This window comes from Macaca nemestrina, chromosome 20 (assembly GCF_043159975.1).
Source record: "Macaca nemestrina isolate mMacNem1 chromosome 20, mMacNem.hap1, whole genome shotgun sequence".
Lineage (NCBI taxonomy): Eukaryota > Metazoa > Chordata > Mammalia > Primates > Cercopithecidae > Macaca > Macaca nemestrina.
Window position 1 is genome coordinate 14,344,533 of NC_092144.1, and position 16,700 is coordinate 14,361,232.

Here is a 16,700-nt window from a genome sequence, read left to right on the forward strand (position 1 = left end):
TGTGTTTGCAAAGGTGCGAGCTGCGAGTAGGGAAACCTCAAAGGATAGCTAGCATGATAGCCACATGGCGGTGATTGCGGGGAGCCTTTCCCACCTGTGGGTCTCAAGGGAAAGGGCTGTTAGCAGATGGGAATATCTAACTGTGATGCTGCAGTGTAGACGCTGGGAAATGCCCCTACCCACCTCTCTGTCCATTGGCCAGTGTCCCCTATGGGCCGAACCATCCTGCTGGCTTTTGACCCTCATGCAGGTCCTTCCTGGGGCCGGGAATTATCCCTTTACCCTCACCTTTATCCATCCTGATGCCCAGAAATCTTGCATAGGATGCAAATACTCCCCTCGCAAGCAATGTCTTGCCCTGGGGTTTACAGCCTGCCACCCTCATCCTTGCTGACACCGCCCCAGTTTGTGACCTCAGCTCACACAATGTCCCCAAACAGCATTTGCACAATTCCCCCCATTGCCTCAGAGCTGAGATTTCAGCAGCTGCCCCAGATGTGAGTCCTGAGTACCCAGCAAGCTTCTCCGTGACACCATGAGGTTTGTGTCATCATCCCAACCTTAGAGATGAAGAAATAGGCTCAAAGCAGCACAAAATGCGTAAATGCCACCACCCAGCAAGTAAGGGGCTAAGTGTGGGCTGTAAAAGCTGTAGGCAGGGCAGGCGTGGTAGCTCACGCCTGTAATCCCAGCACTTTAGGAGGTTGAGACAGGCAGATCATTTGAGGTCAGGAGTTCAAGACCAGCCTAGCCAGCATGGCGAAACCCTGTCTTTACTTTAAAAAATGCAAAAATTAGCCACACATGGTGGCATACCTGTAGTCCCAACTACTCAGGAAGTTGAGGCAGAAGGAGAATCACTTGAACCCAGGAGGCAGAGGTTGCAGTGAGCCGAGATCACACCACTGCACTCCAGCATGGCCAACAGAGCAAGACTCCGTCTCAAAAAATAAATAACATAAAATAAAATAAAAAATAAAATAAAATAAATAAAATAAAATATAATATAATATAATATAAAATAAAATAAATAAAATAAAATAAAATAAAACTGTAGGAACTGTAGGGAGTCCCCTTACCCCCAAAAGTCCTCCTGGCTGGACACAGTGGCTCACACCTGTAACCTCAGCACTTTGGGAGGCTGAGGTGGAAGGATTGCTTGAGCCGGGAAAGTTGAGACAAGCCTGGAAAGCACAGCGAAGCCCTCATCTCTACAAAAAAAAGTTTACAAAATTAGCTGAGCATGGTGGCCCATGCCTATAGTCCCAGCTACTTGGGAGGCTGAGGCAACAGGATTGCTTGAGCCCAGGAGTCTGAAGCTGCAGTGAGCTGTGGTCACACCACTGCACTCCAGCCTGGGTGGCAGAGCAAGACCCTATCTAAAAAAAAAAAAAAAAAAGTCCTCCCATGCCCCTCAAACAATGATCAGGTATCACCTGCATGAGAACACCTACATGCACCGGGTTCCAGGGTCACACTCCTGACTTACGGAATCGGAATCTCAGAAGGCAAAGTACAACAATCCGCATTGCTCATGAGCTTTCTAGGAAAGTCCAATGCACGCCAATGTTTGAAACCGGCATTGCTGTTGCCAGTTTCCCAGGGCTGACTTCCGCATTGGGCCTGGTAAACACTAATGAGAGAGCCCACAAAAAATATTTTTATTGTAATTTCTATTTTTTTTTTTTTTCCTGAGATGGAGTCTCGCTCTGTTGCCCAGGATGGAGTGCAGTGGTGCAATCTCGGCTCATTGCAACCTCCGCCTCCCAGGTTCAAGAGATTCTCCTGCCTCAGCCTCCCGAGTAACTGGGCTTACAGGCACCTGCCACTATGCCCAGTTAATTTTTTGTATTTTTAGTCGAGACGGGATTTCACCATGTTGATCAGGCTGGTCTCAAACCCCTGACCTCAGGTGATCTGCCCACCTCGGCTTCTCCAAGTGCTGGGATTACAGATGTGAGCCAATGTGCCCGACCTGTAATTTTGTTTTAAATCAGAAGAAAAATATGAATGTAATAATAAATACATATTGCATTGTATGTTATTTATGTGATACACAATTTATATTCATCTCTATACCAATGTAGGGGTGTTTTTCACGTTTTGGGAGTTTTGGGGGGTTTTTGAGACAGGATCTCACTCTGACGCCCAGACTGGAATGCAGTGGCATAATCATAGCTTACTGCAGCTTCAAACTCCTGAGCTCTAGTGAGCCTCCTGTCTCGGCCTCCTGAGTAGCTGGGACTACAGGTGCATGCCCCCACACCTGGCTAATTTTTGTGTTTGTTTGTTTGTTTGTTTTGTTTGTTCGTTTGTTTGTTTTTTTTTGTAGAGATGGGGTCTTTCTCTGTTGCCCAGGCTGGTCTCAAACTCCTGGCTTCAAGTGATCCTCTCACCTTGGCCTCCCAGAATGCTGAGATTAGAAGCGTGAGCCACTGCACTTTGCCTTTTCAATTTTTTTTTTCATTGTGGTAAACTACACATAACAAAATTTACCCTCTTCACCATTTTTAAGTGTTCAGTTCAGCAGCATTATGTACATTCACAGTATTGTGCAACCTTGACCACCATCCATCTCCTGAACCCTTTAAATCTTGCAAAACAGAAAGTCTACACCCTTTAAGCAATTACTGCTCCTTCCCTCCTCCTCATCCCCCAACCCCTGGCAACCACTGATACCACAGATACCACCTTCTGTATATGCCTTTGACTATTCCAGGTACCTCATATAAGCTACATCAATAAAGTTTTATCTATTTATTTATTTTTGATGGAAGAAGGAACTCACAAAGGTAAATGTGCCTCAGGCCCATAAAACCCAAAATTTGATCCTACAACTTCCCCTTAAAATATTGGGCACATTCCTCTCATTCTTGTATTTATTTTACTTATTTAATTCTTTTATTTTTTCTTTTTTGAGACATATTTTCAGTCTTGTTGCCCAGGCTGGAGTGCAATGGCGTGATCTCCGCTCACTGAAACCACTGCCTCCTGGGTTCAAGCGATTCTCCTGCCTCAGCCTCCAGAACAGCTGGGATTACAGGCACGCACCACCACACCGAGCTAATTTTTACGTTTTTGTTAGAGACGGGGTTTCGCCATGTTAGTCAAGCTGGTCTCGAACTCCTGACATCAGGTGATCCGCCCGCCTAGGCCTCCCAAAGTGCTGGAATTACAGGTGTGAGCCACTGCTCCCGGCTGACATTAGGTAAATATTTAAGTGAATATATGAACAAATAAACAGATAAAGTTTGCAGAGTGTTACTGTGTGCATTGCCTTATTTAATTTTCCACTTTAGACCTGGAAAGTTCCCTTTGTAATCATCCAGTTCACCATGCTTTGCTGTCTTCCTTATTATCTTTCTAATTTTCCTGGAAGGTGAGAAACTGACATAGGAAGCAAGCAGTACAGTATCCACTGTGGGAGAGATGCAGACCTAGGCTTGACCCTTTAGAGCTGTGTTACCTTGGGCAACTTGCTCAACCTCTCTGACCCTCTGTTTTCGTGACCCATAAAACTGTGAATGGGCTGGGTGTGGTGGCTCAGTGAGCCTGTAATCCCAGCTCTTTGGGAGGCCGAGGCAGGTGGATCACCTGAGGTCAGGAGTTTGAGACCAGCCTGACTAATATAGTGAAACCCCATCTCTAATAAAAATACAAAAGTAGCTGGGTGTGGTGGCGGGCACCTGTAATCTCAGCTACCCGGGAGGCTGAGGTAGGACGATCATTTGAACCTGGTAGGCGGAGGTTACAGTGAGTGGAGACTGCACCACTGCACTCGAGCCTGGGTGACAGAGCGAGACTCCATCTCAAAAAATAAATAAATACATAAAACAAAATAAACTAAAAAATAAAATAAAACTGGATGATAAAAGTACCTCCCTCATCAAGTTGCTGGGAGGATCCATTAAGACAATGGGGTTTTTCATTTAGTTCAGGGCCTGGCATGTGGGGAGGTCTCCACACATGGTTTATGCTCTTTTTGTTTATCAAAATGACATTCACATAAAATGAGCCATCTTAAAGTCAGTGGCATTTGGTGAATTCACAATTGTTGTGCAACCAGCGCCTCTATCTAGTTCCAAGGTATTTATATCCCCCCAAAAAGGAGACCCTGTGCCCATCACCAGTCGCTTCTTATTTCACTCTAAGAAAGACCTTATTGCTTCTAACCATGGAGGCCATGCTTTACAAGGTAGTGAGTTCCCTGGCACAGAAGCAATCAAGCATGGGCTATAATTTTCCAGGGAGCCTCACAAAGGACTAAAACAGTGGGTTTTTTTGTTTTGTTTTGTTTTGTTCTGAGACAGAATCTCACTCTGTCACCCAGACTGGAGTGCAGTGGCACGATTTCACCTCATGCAACCTCTGCCTCCCAAATTCAAGTGGTTCTCCTGCCTCAGCCTCCCAAGTAGCTAGGATTACAGGTGCCCACCACCACACCCAGCTATTTTTTGTATTTTTAGTAGATACAGGGTTTCGCCATGTTGGCCAGGCTGGTCTCAAACTCCTGACCCCAGGTGACCCACCTGCCTTGGCCTCCCAAAGTGCTGGGATTAACCACTGCGCCCAGCCCAGTTACTTATATTCTATAAGACTACCAAACGTATAAGTAATATATGGGGTGGAGGTGAGGATTATTTCTTTCAGTTTCCACATTGTGTTAGTAGAAGTCCAGAGTCCCCTTTGTCTCCCCACCTCCAGAGGCATAACCATGGACCACTAAGCAGTTCTCTCCTCCCAGCTTCCCCAGTTCATCACTGGAGTCATCTATTGACTTAACCATATGTCCCTGCAAAGCATTGTATCTCTGTTTGCTAAGACCCAAAAGGGGGTTTAATGATCCCTGTTTTTTGTTTGTTTGAGACGGAGTCTCGCTCTGTTGCCAGGCTGAGTGCAGTGGCGCGATCTCGGCTCACTGTAACCTCTGCCTCCCAGGTTCAAGCGATTCTCCTGCCTCAGTCTCCTGAGTAGCTGGGACTACAGGCATGCGCCACCACGTCCAGCTAATTTTTGTATTTTTAGTAGAGACGGGGTTTCGCCATGTTGGTCAGGCTGGTCTTGAACTCCTGACCTCATGATCTGCCTGCTTCGACCTCCCAAAGTGCTGGGATTACAGGCATGAGCCACCTCACCTGGCCAATGATCCCTGTTTTACAGGATAAGTTCTGAGTGTCAGAAGGGGCTAGGAAAAGCAGAGCCATCTTGCTCTGAGAAGCCCCTGCATACTTGTCCAGCCTCACCCCTCCTCCCTCTATGCTGCAGGAAGTATTGCACAGTGTGGATTTTGGAGTCAGCTTTCGGTTCAAATTGTGATGCGGGTGATTATTAACTGAGAGACCCTGGCCAAACTATTTAAACTCTCTGTGCCTCAGTTTCCCTGATATATAATGGTCATAATAAAGATTCTTATCTTGCAGGGCTGTCAGAATTAAATGAGATAATGTTCCTTAAAGTGCTCACTATAGCGCCTAGCACACAGTGAGTGAGTGCTCCATCAACAGAGGGGATAAATGTTGACCTGAGTCATTAAAAGGATCAAAGGAGGGCTGGGCGTGGTGGCTCATGCCTGTAATCCCAGCACTTTGGGAGGCCGAGGTGGGTGAATCATGAGGTCAATAGTTCGAGACCAGCCTGGCCAATATGGTAAAACCCTGTCTCTACTAAAAATACAAAAACTAGCCAGGCATGGTGGCGCGTGCCTGTAGTCCCAGCTACTCAGAAGACTGAAGTGGGAGAATCACTGGAACCCGGGAGGCAGAGGCTGCAGTGAGCCGAGATCACACCACTGCACTCCAGCCTGGGCGACGGACCAAGACTCCATCTCAAAAAAAAATTAAAATAAAAAGGATCAAAAGGAAGAGGGCCAGGTGTGACTGATGCATAAAATGAAGGAGATCTTCCCCCCGTGGAAGTGAAAGCAGGTCAGGGAAGTCCCTAAGAAAGCTGACATTAAAGCTGACATCTGAAGTATGAATGGACATCAGTCAGGTAAAAAAGAGAGAGTGAGGACGAAGAGCCAGGAAAGCATCGCAACCTGTGCAATGGTCCTGGGGCAGGAAGGAAAGCATGTGGTGGGTTTGGGAAGGAAAAAAGGAAGGAAAGAAGGGAGGGCGGGAGGGAGGAAGGGAGGAATGGGGAGAGGGAGGGAGAGAGGGAGGGAAGGAGAGGAGGAGACTTTCTCAAGGTCAGTCTTTGGGGGATCTGATTTCACATAGACATTTTCCACTTCTGGCCTTTCAGGTTCTTTCTAGAAAGGCCTCTACATCTTATCAATAGACTCCCTTAGATTCACAACGTCCCATCAGTTGATACATTGTTGACAACAGTGGACTTTCATTTCATCGTTCTGTGTAGAAAGGGCCCGGCGCAGCCAATTCTGTTGAAGCTCCTCTTCTAGCTATCATCTTCTACCCAAGCACCCTTTCACATACTTGCTGCGATTCTCTCAGTCGTTCTTCCCTATCTCTTTCCTCACCCCTTTCTTGAACACAGAAACATGCTTGTGACTCTTCATTGCAAGAGTCACCACCGTTGCCATTTCTGCTTGTTCATGGTACTAATACACAATAATTATCCCTCTATCTTCATCTCCTGCCTCACTAACACCTCAATGATTACAGGCATCATTAATTGCTCTTAGGTCATCTCATCCCATGGGGTGTGAACCAGGTCCTCCCTGAAGACTTGGCCCAGCTCGTGGATAGTATCGGTTATGGCCACCTCCTTTCCTCCACCTTCATCATGAAAAAGACCTGCAACGCACACACCACACGGCCTCCAAAACACCAGCCGGCTAACCAGAGACAACTTCCTTGTGGACACTAAAGAGGCGGTTGTCCTGGGGTGTGGCAGGGGCCTTTCCAGGTCACACAACCAGCTAGTAGGGATTTATTAGGAGTCTACATCTGCTCCCCAGGTCACAGATATTGGACATCTCAACGACGGCACAGGAAGGGATGTTGGAGAGAAAAGGATGAAGTCAGTAAGTATTTGGGGAGTAAAACAGAATGCTTCCTAGATGACAGAAACTCTTCCAAGTGTTTTAGATATATTAACCCCTCACCACACGCCAGTAACGTGGGTATTACTACCGCTTCTTTACAGGTAAGGAAACTCAGTCACCAAAAGGTTACATAACTCGGAATTCGAGTCACTAGGGTCACGAATCCAACCCAGAAAGTCTGATTTCAAAGGATACATTTTTATCATCGTGCTGTTCAACTATCTGCTTGCTACAGAATGAAAATGCCTCACTTGAATTTGCATCTCTTCCACCTGCACCCCTCACACCACACACATACACACACACATCGATAGCAACTTGGTAGGGATAGAAGCAACACATAAATGGTCAAAAGATGCACCACATCAGAGAATGCAGATGTGCAGCCATGCAGGTTAAGGTGAGAGAGACAGAACTGCCTTTGTTATCAAACCTGCTTCAGTTCCCCCAGAGCAGCTTTGACTAACTCATTTATTCTGCCAAACTCATGTGAGCGTCTCAGGATGGTCACAGAGAGTAGCCAAGCATTTCCTTCATTTCTTTTTCATGGAGCCCATCCTTGGGCCATAAAGGAAGGGAAATAAGAAGACCTGGGAATTCCAGAGAGCTGCCTTCAGAGCCCAGCTGCAATACTTGGGAGCCAAGTTATGTAACTGTTCTTAAACCTCAGTTTTCTCCATGCAGTTGCACAGTTGTTGTCGGGATTCGCATTTCTATCCTTAAAATGCTCTAAGTCCTCTCTCTTGTAATCCCAGCTCTCTTTGAAAGGCTGAGGTGGGAGGATCGCTTAAGCCCAGGAGTTCGAGACCAGCCTGGGCAGCACAGCAAGACCCCTTGTCTATGAAAAAGAAAAAAAAATGCTCTAAGTGAATGAGGAGCATCCCTCAATCCTGTGACTCAGATAAGTGAAGGTCAGTAAAAGAATACCTATCGCACCCGAAATATAGGTATTCTGTGTGATTGACAGCTTCCATGTATATTGTATGTAAATTTTGTTTTGAAAAGTGACATGGGTGATATGCATTCCTTGCCTTGATGATAAATCAATCCCCCTTCTTCACAAGGCTGAGTTGCAAGAAGAGTTGCAAAGGCAATCAAGATTTTCATCCTACTACAACAACAGCTACTACTGCTGGTGTGACTGCTACTACTAAACGTGTTTGAATTTTTAAATTGAGAATGCACATGGCAATAGACACCCAGAAGGAACATAAAAAAATGAGATGAAGTAAAAAAACATCAAGAATTCTCTTGGAGATTGCTTGAGAAATTACAGCTGCACAGCTGGGCTCCCCATTGCATCGCTAGCTCAATGCCTTGCAAAACTTTCATCCTTTCAGGGAGGGAAGGAACACCTGGGGTGCTTGGATGTCTTCCCAGATTGTGGAGAACAAAATCCTGCCTGACAAGATGCTGTCTCATCTTGTAGCTGGCCCATGAATTGTTTACCCCCCAAGGAAGGCCAGAATGATGAAAAGTTGCCAAAGATCTTTGCGCAACACCGCCTCCTTTCATCACTGTGATGAGCTCTCACTTCTGCAACTCCCAAAAAAAGTAAAGGGGGGCCCGGAGGTCAGGACCTGAGATTCAGAGAGAAGCACGGGCTGGTGACATAGATGCAAATACGGACTCCAGGCAGAGAAACAGCGCTGTGGCTACAAAGGTGAATTCATGGATGTGCCCAGGGGGCGAGCGTGAACAAGTTAGATACATGGCCATTCTTTGATGGTGTGTGAAGGCAGAACATATCCACCAAGCCTGTGAACTCTTAGGAAAATGATGCCCAGGAAGCATGAGCATGTTCAGTGAAATATATGCACTCGCTCTTCTGCAAAACAACCCAAGAGATCTGGGCTGCTTGGAGATGGGGAGCCCTCACCCACATTGACTTTCAGGCCTAAGATGCCATTGCTGGTTTTTGGTTTTGTTTTTGTCTTTTTTGTTTTTTGGGGTTTTTCTTGTTGTTGTTGTTGTTGTTGTTTGTTTTTTGTTTGAGAAGGAGTCTCGTTCTGTCACCCAGGTTGGAGTGCAATGGCACTATCTCGGCTCACTGCAACCTCCACCTCCCGGGTTCAAGGGATTCTTCTGCCCCAGCCTCTGGAGTAGCTGGGACTACAAGTGCGTGCCACCACGCCTGGCTAATTTTTGTATTTTTAGTAGAGAAGTGGTTTCACCACATTGACCAGGCTGGTCTCAAACTCCTGACCTCGTGATCCACCCGCCTCAGCCTCCCAAAGTGCTGGGATTACAGGCGTGAGCCACTGCGCCCGGCCCATTGCTGCTTTTTTGAATGAATAACAGTACTTTTATTTTAATGAATACTAGTATTTTATTTCATTTTAATTGACAAATAATAATTGTATATATTTATGAGGTACAATGTGGTGTTTTCACATATGTCTATATTATGGAATGAATAAATCAAGCTAATAAACATATCACATCTCCTGCTTATTTTTTCTCTAATAAGAATATTTAGAATCCACTCTTTTTAGAAGTCTAGATATCACCAAAAAAATTTAATGTTTAAAAATTGAAAAAATATAGTCAGGCGTGGTGGCGGGCACAGGTAATCCCAGCTACTTAGGAAACTGAGGCAGGAGAATCACTTGAACCCAAGAGGTGGAGGTTGTAGTGAGCCAAGATCGCGCCATTGCACTCCAGCCTGGGTGACAAGACAAACTCTGTCTCAAAAAAAAAGAAAAAAGAAAATCTACTCTTTTAGCAATTTTGAAATATACAATATTATTAACTATAGTCACCATGCTGCACAAATCTTAGGTCTCAAAAACATATAAGTTCTACTGCTCTAAAGCACTGTGGGGTGATTACAGTTAACAATAATTTATTGTATATTTTCAAATGGCTAAAGGAGAAGATTTTGAATGTCCTCAACACAAAAAAATGATACATGTTTGAGATGATGGATACTCTAATCACCCTGATTTGATCACTGTACATTGTTTATATGCATCAAAATATCACTGTACTCCATAAATATATACAATTATTATGTGTCAATTAAAAATAATAACAACAGGCCGGGCGCGGTGGCTCAAGCCTGTAATCCCAGCACTTTGGGAGGCCGAGACGGGCGGATCATGAGGTCAGGAGATCGAGACCATCCTGGCTAACATGGTGAAACCCCGTCTCTACTAAAAAATACAAAAAACTAGCTGGGCGAGGTGGCGAGCGCCTGTAGTCCCAGCTACTCAGGAGGCTGAGGCAGGAGAATGGCGTAAACCCGGGAGGCGGAGCTTGCAGTGAGCAGAGATCCGGCCACCGCACTCCAGCCTGGGTGACAGAGCGAGACTCCGTCTCAAAAAAAAAAAAAAAAAAACACAACATAGCAAGACCCCTGCCTCTAGTAAAAAATTAAAAAATAAGACTGAAGCAGGCGGATCGCCTGAGGTCAGGAGTTTATGACCAGTCTGGCAAACATGGTGAAACCCCGTCTCTACTAAAAATACAAAAATTAGCCGCAAAAATAACCCCATCTCTACTAAAAATATAAAAATACAAAAAAAAAAGAAAAAAATCCAGCCTGTCACCCACACTGGAATAGCTGGGATTACAGGTCAAATACTATTCAGCCTTTAAAAGGAGGAAATTCTGTCATTTGCCACCTGGATGAAATTTGAGAACATTATGGTAAGTGAAATAATCCAGATACAGAAAAACAAATACTGCATCATCTCACTTATATATGAGATCTAAAAAAATCCGACTCATAAAAGCCGAGAGGTAGAATGGTGGTTGCCAGGGGCTGGGTCAGGTATAGGGAGATATTGATCTGATCAAAGCATACAAAATTTCATATTCTTTTTTTTTTTTTTTTTTTTTTTTGAGAAACAGGATCTTGTTCTGTTGCCCAGGCTGGAGTGCAGTGGTGCAATCACAGCTCATTGCAGCCTCAAACTCCTGGCTTCAAGTAATCCTCCCACCTCAGCCTCCCAAGTAGCTGGGGCTACACCACTCCTGGCTCATACTGCATTCTTAAGGAAGGACGTGGTATTATTTCCAGTTTATATCTGTAGAGCGAAGGAGCAGAAGCACCAGTTCTGACAACTTCAGGCCTTTACTCCCAATGCACATTGACCGAACATTTTCCATGGGTCATGCTGGGTGCTGCGTAAACACAACATGCATGGCTCACACTCACTGGCTGACTGTCTTTGCGAGAAAGAAAATATCAAAAGAGCTTTATAAGAGCAACATGACTGCCCAGGAGAAGTGCAGGCAGCCAAGAGAATTGGGAACCACCTGGTCCATGAAGCATTTAGCAGTAGCTTCCTGCAGAAACTTTGTTTTACTTGAGATCTGATTAATCTTTTAACAACAAGAGTCCTTGTGTCACTCTCCAGCTCTGAATTCCTCAGTGGCTCCCCATTGTCTATTTGGATCAGGGACCAACTTATTCACTTTGCCTAGGACTTCCACCTCTCACCACTAGAATCCAGGTCTCACTGCCTGGACTCATCTACCTGGACTCACTTCTCATCAGCTGGGCTCCCTCTCTCACCACCAGAACTCACATCTCACCACCTGGACTCACCTCTCAACACCTGGACTCACATCTCAACACCTGGACTCACCTCTCACCATCTGAACTCATCTCTCACCACCTGGACTCACCTCTCACCACCTAAACTCATCTCTCACCACCTGGACTCACCTCTCACCATCTGAACTCATCTCTCACCACCTAAACTCATCTCTCACCACCTGGACTCACCTCTCACCATCTGAACTCATCTCTCACCACCTGGACTCACATCTCAACACCTGGACTCACCTCTCACCATCTGAACTCATCTCTCACCACCTGGACTCACCTCTCACCACCTGGACTCACCTCTCACCACCTAAACTCATCTCTCACCACCTGGACTCACCTCTCACCACCTAAACTCATCTCTCACCACCTGGACTCACCTCTCACCACCTAAACTCATCTCTCACCACCTGGACTCACCTCTCACCATCTGAACTCATCTCTCACCACCTGGACTCACCTCTCACCATCTGAACTCATCTCTCACCACCTGGACTCACCTCTCACCATCTGAACTCAACTCTCACCACCTGGACTCACCTCTCACCATCTGAACTCATCTCTCACCACCTGGACTCACCTCTCACCATCTGAACTCATCTCTCACCACCTGGACTCACCTCTCACCATCTGAACTCATCTCTCACAACCTTGACTCACATCTCAACACCTGGACTCACCTCTCACCATCTGAACTCATCTCTCACCACCTGGACTCACCTCTCACCATCTGAACTCATCTCTCACCACCTGGACTCACATCTCACCAACTAGATTCACCTCTCACCAACTGGACTCACCTCTAACCACCTGGACTCACCTCTCAACTACACTCACCTCTCACCATCTGAACTCATCTCTCACCACCTAGACTCATCTCTCACCACCTAAACTCACCTCTCACCACCTAAACTCATCTCTCACCACCTAGACTCACCTCTCACCACCTGGACTCATAGTTCACCATCTGGACTCATCTCTCACCACCTGGACTCATAGCTCACCATCTGGACTCACCTTTCACCTGGACTCACTTCTCACCACCTACACTCATCTCCCATCACCTGAACTCACCTCTCACCACTTGGACTAACTCTCACCACCACTGTCTCTTACACTTTATTCTCTGGCCACACTGAGGCAGACATGGTGTCTTGCACCCACCAAGCTCACTCATTCACCTCTGCTATTTCCCCATGTTGGGACCCCTCTGCATTGGCCACCTCTCCCATATGCCCACCAGAAAAGCACCTACTCATTCCTCAAGTCTCAGGCGACATATACCTCCTCCGTGAAGCCAACTCGTAACCCTGTAACCACTTTGGGAGTCAATGTATGCATGGAGGCATGCATTCCTCCACGGAGTCCTTACACCAGGTTGCCCTTCTTGGACCAGATAACTCTGATGAATATAATTAATAAATTTAATTACTTAGTTAACTCACAGGTACTCCAGCCCATGGTGACGCATTCTCTCACATACTGATACTGTGTAAATATGTGTCTCATCAGAGGAGCCAGGATTTCCTGACATTTCATCATCACTGGACTGAGGAGAAATTCATAAGGAACCATCTCTGCCAACCTCCATTTCAGGAGACAACTGGACATCCTAGTACACTCACCCACCCAGTTCTTCCTTCTTGGGCTCTCACTGTGAGCCTGGTTCCAAACGAAACACTCAAGCACAGCCTTCAACCCAAGAACTGGGCAGTCTAAACCCACCTGCCTCCACATAGGGGCGGGGGCTGCCTCAGAAATGCCCTTTCAATCCTGGGCTAATCCAAGGCTAGTTCTTCCCAACTCTGCGTTCAGTGATGCCATGTTTGTAACTTGAAATCAGCTACAGCAAGTGTATATACACCATGGAAATTGGCAAACATTACAAACGAGGACATTTTTTGCTTTTTATTGTTTGGGAGGTTTTTTTGTTTTGCTTTTTTTTTTTTTTTTTTTTTGAACGGAGTTTTGCTTTCGTCGTCCAGGCTGGAGTGCAGTGGTGCAATCTCGGCTCACTGCAACCTCTGCCTCCCAGGTTCAAGCAATTCTCCTGCCTCAGCCTCCCGATTAGCTGGGATTACAGATGCCCACCCCCACACCCGGCACATTTTTGTATTTTTAGTAGAGATGGGGTTTCACCATGTTGGTCAGGCTGGTGTCGGACTCCTGACCTCCAATGATCCGCCCGCCTTGGCCTCCCAAAGTGCTGGGATTACAGATGTGTGCCACCACGCCCTGCCATCCTCTTTGTTTTGACACATAATAATTGTACACATTCATGGAGTACATAGTGATGTTTTGAGGCATATGACATACAGTAATCAGATCAGGGTAATTGACATGTCCATCATCTCAAACACTTATCATTTCTTTGTGTTGGGAGCATGCAATATCCTCCTTCTAGCTGTTTGAAACTGTGTAATATATTATTGTTTACTGTAGTTACCCTACAGTGCTATAGGACACTAGAACTTATTCTTTCTACCTAGCTGTATTTTTTGGCAGGGAGGTAGGGCGGGGGACAAAGGCAAGTAAAAATGCCATAAAATGTTTCTACCATTTTGAAGTTACCTTTATCTTTTTTTTTCAATTTTTATTTTAAATTCGGTGGTACATGTGCATATTTGTTAAATGAGTTTATTAGTTCATTTTTACACTCTATAAAGAAATACCCAAGATTGGGTAACTTACAAAGGAAAGAGGTTTAATTGACTCACAGTTCTGCATGGCTGGGGAGGCCTCAGGAAACTTACAATCATGGCAGGTGGGGAAGAAGCACGTCTTACATGGTAGCAGGAGAGAGAAATGCAGAGCAAAGTGGGAAAAGCCCCTTATCAAACCATCAGATTTCGGCCAGGCACAGTGACTCACGTCTGTAATCCCAGCACTTTGGGAGGCCGAGGTGGGCTGATCACGAGGTCAGGAGATCAAGACCATCCTGGCTAACACGGTGAAACCCCATCTCTACTAAAAAATACAAACAATTAGCCGGGTGTGGTGGCGGGAGCCTGTGGTCCCAACTACTCGGGAGGCTGAAGCAGGAGAATGGTGTGAACCTGGGAGGCGGAGCTTGCAGTGAGCCGAGATTGTGCCACTGCACTCCAGCCTGCGAGACACAGTGAGACTCCATCTCAAAAAAAAGAAACATCAGATTTCATAACAACTCACTCACTGTAACGAGAACAGCATGGGACAACTGCCCCCATGATCCAATCATCTCCCACGAGGTCCCTCCCCCAATACCTGGGGATTACAATTCGGATTACAATTCAAGATGAGATCTGAGTAGGGACACAGAACCAGACCATATCAGTGGCTGTACTACATGATGCTGAGGTTTGCTGTATGAATGATCCCACCACTCAAGTAACGAGCACAGGACACAGTAGGTAGTTTTTCAACCCTCACCCCCTTTCCTGCCCCCTCCCTCTAGTAGTCACCAGTGTCTATTGTTTGCATCTTTATGTCCACGAGTAGTCAATGTTTCACTCTCACTTATAAGAGAAAACATGTGGTGTTTGCTTTTCTGTTCCTGCATTAATTTGCTTAGGATAATGGCCTCCAGCTGCATCCATGTTGCTGCAAAAGACATGATTTTTGTTGTTTCCTTTCCTTTCCTTTTCTTTTTTTTTTTTTTTTTTTTTTTTTTTTTGAGGCAGAGTGTTGCTCTGTCACCCAGGCTGAGCCAGTCTCACCTCACTGTAACCTCCACCTCCCGGGTTCAAGCAATTCTCCTGCCTCAGTCTCCCCAGTAGCTGGAATTACAGGCATGCACTGCCACGCCTGACTAATTGTTGTATTTTCAGTAGAGCTGGGGTTTCACCATGTTGGCCAGGCTGTTGTCAAACTCCTGACCTCAGGAGATCCACCCACCTTGGTCTCCCAAATTTCTGGGATTACAGGCGTGAGCCATGCACCTGGCCATGATTTTATTTTCTATGGCTGCATAGTATTCCATGGTGTATACACGTAACACGTTTCTTTATCCAATCCACTGTTGATGGGCACCTAGGTTGATTCCATGTTTTTCCTGTTGTGAATAGCACTAGCTGTGATTTTATATCCTTTAACAAATTTCTCCCTATCCTCTCTTCCCCCTACCTTTCCCAGCCTTTAACATCCTCTGTTCCACTTTTTGCTTTTACAAAATCAACTCTTACTTTTTTGGCTTCCACATATGAATGAGAACATGTGCTGTTTAACTTTCTGTTGATAGCTTATTTCACCTAACATAATGTCCTCCAGTTCCATCCATGTTACCACAAATGACAGGATTCCATTCTTTTTATGGTTGCATAGTGTTTGGGGATGTTGGTTTGTTGTGGTTTTTTGGCTTCATTTTGTCTTGTTTTTACAGAGTCAAGTGTCAGGCATCTTCCAACACATCATTGCAAACACTTCGAGTCCCGATTGATTCTCCTAAAATCCAACCTTCTTAACTGACCAGACCCTGTGAAACAATGAGATTTCAAGGAGGAAGAAGACAGCAAAAGCATGCTTTAGCTAAAATTTTGTCATGGGGTAAGAGTAGGATGTTATGCCCAGTTTGATTTGGTGTTTCCCTGGGTTTTGTTTCTCTTTTAGTGAAAAGTGTGTACTTTTTAAGCCATTGCAGAATTGATTGAATGACTCCATTGTATTGTCAGTCACATGGGTATGTTCACTTTGAAACAAATTATCAAGCTGCACATTTAAGAGTTGTGCACTAGGATGGGCGCGGTGGCTCATGCCTGTAATCCCAGCACTTTGGAAGGCCGAGGGGGACGGATCACGAGGTCAGGAGTTTGAGACCAGCCTGACCAACATGGTGAAACCCCGTCTCTACTAAAAATACAAAAATTAGCCAGGTGCGGTGGTGCGTGCCTGTAATCCCAGCTACTCAGGAGGCTGAAGCAGGAGAATCGCTTGAAACAGGGAGGTGGAGGTTGCAGTGAACCAAGATCGTGCCACTGCACTCTAGCCTGGGTGACAGAGTGAGACTCCATTTCAAAAAAAAAAAAAAAAAGAGTCATGCACTTTTCTTCACACAGGTTATTCTCAATAGTTGTTTAAAGAACACAAAAAATTGAGTTTGTTCCATATGTGCTAACATGGAAAGATGACCCAGACCTATAATTCGGTGAACCAGGCAAGTAACAG